Raw genomic sequence first — 5,834 nt, 5'->3', positions numbered from 1 at the left:
TGCCACAGCAGAGAACAATAGTCAATTCTTTGCTTTGTGAAAATTGAGGATCAGACATAGAATGAGGTATTGAGAGAGAGGAATCAGCCCCATAAACCACTGGATTGACGGCCAGCTTTCCTTGTTCTAAAGCAGTGGTTCTCAACCCGTGTGTTGCAAGCCTTTGCTGGGGCTTGCATATCAGATATCCTGCATATCAGGTGTTTATATTATGATTCATAACAGAGCAAGATTACAGCTATGAAGTAACAACGAAAATAATTCTATGGTTGGGGGGCAGTGGTTCTCTACAACATGAGGAACTGTATTAAAGAGTCACAGCGTTAGGAAGGTTGCGACCCACTGCACTAAAGAGTAGAAGAACCACCCAGGTAGTGGAGCTGAGGTCTGTAAAGAAAAGTGCTCATGATCACAATAACTCAGTGCCTTGTGTCTGGCTCGAGTCAACAGTAACAAAAATAGACTGATACTGGCATAAAAGTAAACATGCAGATCAATGGAATTGAACAGAAGACCCAGATGCCACCCATGCATCTATAGCCACCCAATGTTTTTAAAGGGTGTCAGAAAGACGCATTGGAGAACAAACAGCCGCTTCAAAGGAAGATCTTACGAAAACGTTAAAACACTGAAAAAAAATCGAAGACACTAGAAGCTGGAAAGACCTGCTAAAGGGACTCTGGCCAGCTTGAGCGTGGCAAGCATGGCTCTGGCAGGCCTTGCCCTTCTCCCCATCCCCACTGCCTTCCTGAAACCCATTAGATTACTAAAGCTAGCCACCAAGGACTATTCCCTTAGATGGCCACTTCCTCCTCCTGAGGCTGACTACCAAAGTCCAGCAATCAGAAGCCCCTTGTGGTTCACCTAAGTAACATGCCCAATTAAAATAACACCTCATCCTGACAGGCCGTTTATAAACAGACATTTGCCTATGTGTCACGTCTGTTTTCTCTCTATCCAGAGGCAGTCCTTTGTCCTTTTGGGACAAATGCCCTTCTGCCTTTCCCTTTCCCCCTCTCCTCCTCCTTCATCCTCTGTCTCCTTTACCACCTCATCCCAGCCCATCCTAACACAGACCTCCCCTTTTCTTCCTCTTAAAAATTACACCTGGCCGGGCATTGGTGGCGCACGCCTTTAATCCCAGCACTCGGGAGGCAGAGGCAGCGATCTCCGTGAGTTCGAGCCAGCCTGGCTACCAAGTGAGCTCAGAAAGCAAAGCTACACAGAAACCCTGTCTCGAAAAACCAAAAAAAAAAAAAAATTACACCTGCAAGGTCATTTGCTGCTGTTTTTCTGCCTGAGTCAGAAAGCAGCCGCTTTAACTTCTTCCCTGATTAATAAAGGATTTCTATGAAAACAGGTGTTTGGATGTGGTTTGTGCCTAATCCGGGGTCTGGGAGGAAGCCCCCCTCCCCCATATGTGGGGATCTCTTTCACTCCCACACTCAAAAACTGTAGAATTAATGTAGTGGAAATGACTGTTACCTAAAGTGATCTACAAATCCCAGAACCCAGAAGTAAAATCATGGGACTACATACACATCATTTTCAAGAAAGTTGCCAAAAACATGTTTTGGAGAAAAGACAGTCTCTTCACCAAATAGTCGGGATAACTGGACAACCGTATGAAACAAGATCCCTGTGCCTTGCCATGTGGAAATGGACACAGGGCTGAAGGATGGCTAAGCAGTTTAGAAGGCTTTCTGCTCTGACAGCTTCAGTTCCCAGCATCCATGTGGCACTTCACTACAGTCTGTAACTCTAATTCCCTGGTGATTTGATGTCCTCTTCTGGCCCCTGAGAGCACTCTAAACATATAATATACATTGCAGACATGTACACATACCTATAAGTATGTACACATACATGCATATGTTAATTTTTTTTCAGTAATGAATTTTTTGAAATGACAGGGTAGAACACTTCCAGATACAGAGACTTTCTTCCTTCCTTCCTTCCTTTTCCTTCCTCCTCCTTCCTCCTCCCTCTCTCTTTCTTTCTCTCTCTCTTTCTTTCTAGACAGAGTTTCTCTGTGTAGCCCTGGTTGGCCTCTCACTCACATCTGCCTGCTTCTGCTTCCTGAGTGCTGGGATTAAAGGTGTGCATCACCACCATCCAGAACAACCAGATAGAGACTTTCTGAAAAGGACTCCAGTAGCCTAGGACATACTGATAAGAACTGTGTAGAGTTACACAAGATTAAAAAGCTTTTATCCAGCAAAGAAAAAAAGAATGAAAAGATACCTGAAGAATGGGAAACTACTCGTCTGACAGGGGATTGAGATCTAAAATATACGAACTCCCAAAACTAAATAGCAATAAAACAAATAATCCAAACAATTAATGGGTAAATAAACTGAGCAAACAGCTCTCAAAAGAAGTATAAGTGAGCCGGGCAGTGGTGGCGCATGCCTTTAATCCCAGCACTCGGGAAGCAGAGCCAGGTGGATCTCTGTGAGTTCGAGGCCAGCCTGGACTACCAAGTGAGTCCCAAGAAAGGCACAAAGCTACACAGAGAAACCCTGTCTCGAAAAACCAAAAAAAAAAAAAAGTATAAGTGACCAATAATTGCATTAAAAATTGACTTTTTTTTGCCCAGCAGACACATGCAAATCAAACTGCATTGTAAAACTTGATGTGATCCTCATACCTATAATCCCAACACTTGGGAAAGTTGAGGCAAGAACATTATCAAAAGTTCCAGGTCAGCCTGGGCTACAGAGTGAGAGGAAAAGAAAAACTATATTGAGATTCCATCTCACCTTAGACATGATGGGCATCATTCAGAAAACAATAAATGCTAGCACGGATGTGGAGGGGGATAATAGGGGCTAAACTCTTATACACAGTTGTGGAAAATGTAAATTAGTACAGCTACTGTGGGAATCAATATAGAGGCTCCTCAGAAACAAACTAAAACTACCATGTGACCTGGCTATAGCACTCAGGGGAATCCAAGCATATAACAGGGAAAAATGAACATCTACCTTGGGGTTTTCACTGCTATCACCAAAGCAAGTGGGGAGGAAAGGGTTTATTTCACTCAAGTTCCATATAACAGTTCATCATCAAAAGCAGTGAAGGCAGGATCCTGGAGTTGGGAGCTGATGCAGAGACCATGAAGCGGTGCTGGTTACTGGTTTGCTCCTACTGGCTGCCTCAGCCTGCTTTTTTATAACACCCAGGACCACTAGCTCAAGGGTGGCACTGCCCAAAATGGCCTGGACCCTTCCCCATCAGTCACTAATTAAGAAAATGCCCTACAGGCTTGCCACACCCACTCTTATGGAGGCATTTCTCAGTTAAGGTTCCCTCCTCTCAGATAACTCTAGCTTGTGTCAAGTTGACATAAAACTAACCCCCCCACACACCACCACCACCACCACCCACAAAAAAAAATCTTGGTTATGGTGTCTCATCATGGCAACAGAAAAGAACTAATACAGATGCCCTGTGACCTCTACATTACCAATTCATGAATGGGCATGTACACACATGAACAAGCACACATAGAAAGTGTGTGTGTGTGTGTGTGTGTGTGTGTGTGTGTGTGTGTGTGTGTCTAATATATAAAAGAAGGGTCTATTTGGTGATTGGATGGCCGAACACCCTAACTGTCATGATAGAACTCTCATGTAGTGACTGATGGAAGCAGGTGAAGATCCACGGCCAAGCCCCAGGTGGAGCTCCAGGAGTCCAATCGACGAGAGAGAGGAGGGATCTTATGAGCAAGAGATATCGAGCCCATGATTGGAAAAAGCACAGGGACAAATAGCCAAACTAGTGGAAACACATGAACTGTGAACCAATAGCTGAGGAGTCCCATAAAACTGGGCCAGGCCCTCTGGATAAGTGAGACAGTTGATTAGCTTGAACTGTTTAGGAGGCCCCCAGGCAGTGGGACCGACCGGGACCTGTCCTTAGTGCATGAGCTGGCTTTTTGGAACCTAGGGCCTATGCCGAGACACTTTGCTCAGCCTTGGTGCAGGGAGGAAGGGATTGGACCTGCCGTGGCTGAGTCTACCAGGCTGGGCTGACTCCCCAGGGGACACCTTGCCTTGGAGGAGATGGGAATGGGGGAGGCTGGGGGGAGGGAGGACAGGGGAATCCATGGATGATAAGTAAAACGACTAGAAAAATCTCTTATATAAAATTTTTAAAAAAGGGGGGCGGGGGACAGGCAGGAAAGAGCAGGTAAAAGAAAGTGAAGGAAGTGAACTGGGCATACTCAGGGCTGTGCCCACTTCAACATGTAATGAGCCTTTCCTGTATAAAGATGCATAATTCACCCTAACGAAAAGCCTCTTTATTTCCTTGGGGAGAATACTGTCTTGAGAATGATCCCAGGTGTTTTCCTTATTTGCTTGAGGTAAGGAGCCCTTTTGTCTAGTTGTGCTTACAGCCTTGGCATTTCCTAAGGGGCTAACCACCCCCCCACCCCCACCCCCGCATCAGGTTAAAAAGATGAACATTCGAATAAATAAGAACTCCACACCTAGCCACATTAGCTGTCAGTCCAACTGTCTGTCAACATGCCTGCTTCCCTCTTCCGGGGAGGAGGGGCTACAAAAACAAACAAAAAACCCAACCCTTCACATCCTGTTAGCACCTATGTTACCATCTTGCTGGCTTCTAATTTACTGGTTAAATCATCTTTGATCCTGCCTTTATTTTTTATTTTCTTTGGGACAGGGTCTCATGGAGTGCGTGCTGGCCTCGAACTAGCTACGCAGCTGAGGATGCCAGGGATTAAGCATAGGACTTCATCCTACTAGGCAAGTGCTCTCTCTTCCACCGTACTGAATCCCGAGTCCCCATGTTTATTTTGTATTTGTGTAAGTCATGGTTTTCATTAAAAAACAAATTGGGGTGGGTGGGTGGTGGCGCACGCCTTTAATCTCAACACTCGGGAGGCAGAGGCAGCAGATCTCTGAGTTCGAGGCCAGCCTGGTCTACAGAGTGAGTTCCAGGACAGCCAGAGCTACACAGAGCTTGGAAACAAACAAACAAACAAAAAACCCAACAACAACAGCAAAAGAAAACTACACTTCTAATACACACAAAAGAAAGGATTCATGAACTACTACTACTTTCTCTTCTTGCAGCGAGTTTTCTGCCCCATTTTATTGTTTTCACTCTATTAAAATAATTCTGAAGCCAGGCCACATGTTGGGCAGTCTTTTTTTTTTTTTTTCCAAATAAAATTGTTAAGAATTTATTTATTTCTGATGTGTGGCTGTTTTTCCTGCATGCCATCTGTGCACCAGCTGGTGCCAGCAGAAGGTTTTTGGAAGGTTGTGAGCCACCCGAGTCCTCTGAAAGAAAAGCCATCTATCCTCCTTCTTTTTAAAATTTCATGATTGTTATTACTATTGGTTTTGATTTTTTGAAATAGAGTCTCACTATGTAGCTCTGGCTGACTTGGAACTCACTCTGTAGACCAGGCTGACCTGGAACTCACAGAAGTCCACCTGCTGAGTGCTGGAATTAAAGGCGTGCGCCACCACACTTGATTCATAAAAGATCTTTAATTCCAGGACTCTGAAAGTTGGGACAGGAAAGTGGAGAACTGAGCCCAGTCTTGGCTCCACGATGAGCCCGTGTCTTCAAAAACAAAAACAAAAACGGGAAAACGAAAACAGAATCAAAATCCGGCAAAAACAAAAACAAACTCAAATCTGTTCTCAGCCTGAAGGTGGGAAAATGCCGCCTTAGCAGGTTTGGGGTGAGAGGTATCTGTGGCGGCGGCGGTGGTAGGGGCACTGTTTTTAAAACACCACTAATACCGCAGTTTTCTGTTTTCCTCCTCTCCGGGCTCACATGACCTTGGCTGC

The sequence above is a fragment of the Peromyscus leucopus genome, chromosome 13 (assembly GCF_004664715.2).
Source record: "Peromyscus leucopus breed LL Stock chromosome 13, UCI_PerLeu_2.1, whole genome shotgun sequence".
NCBI classification, from domain to species: Eukaryota; Metazoa; Chordata; class Mammalia; order Rodentia; family Cricetidae; genus Peromyscus; species Peromyscus leucopus.
This window is presented reverse-complemented; position numbering follows the sequence as displayed.